Source organism: Saccostrea echinata, unplaced genomic scaffold (assembly GCF_033153115.1).
Source record: "Saccostrea echinata isolate AGI-Se365-2 ecotype Australia unplaced genomic scaffold, CSIRO_AGI_Sech_v1 ptg000009l, whole genome shotgun sequence".
In the NCBI taxonomy this organism is placed as follows: Eukaryota; Metazoa; Mollusca; class Bivalvia; order Ostreida; family Ostreidae; genus Saccostrea; species Saccostrea echinata.
Genome location: NW_026889758.1, coordinates 22989337 through 22989707, shown reverse-complemented (window position 1 = coordinate 22989707; position 371 = coordinate 22989337).

Sequence of the window (371 nt, the reverse complement as noted above, 5' to 3'; positions counted from 1 at the left end):
TTTCAGAGCAATATTTTTTACTGTCCTAGCAAGTCAGCTGGATTGAGGATATTTAGTTTAAGATAATCTTTCTGTAACAAGCTACACTTGGTTTTTTATTCTAAATGGACACTACATCAGTATTTCTGTTCTTTCATTAGATTGCACATGATAAACAAAACAGTATTTTTCTTGATGTATTGTATACATCTCCAACTCATCTTTTAATTTTGCAAGTCTTATTGGACAGAAATTCAAAATTCATCATCATCATTTTTTTTTTTTTTTACTGGTCTAAAGGTACAAATACCGGTATGTCATTTTGTAGTTGACTTTTCACATTTGAAAAAGGGATTTCCTCTATGGTAAGCAATAAATCAGAAATTGAATTT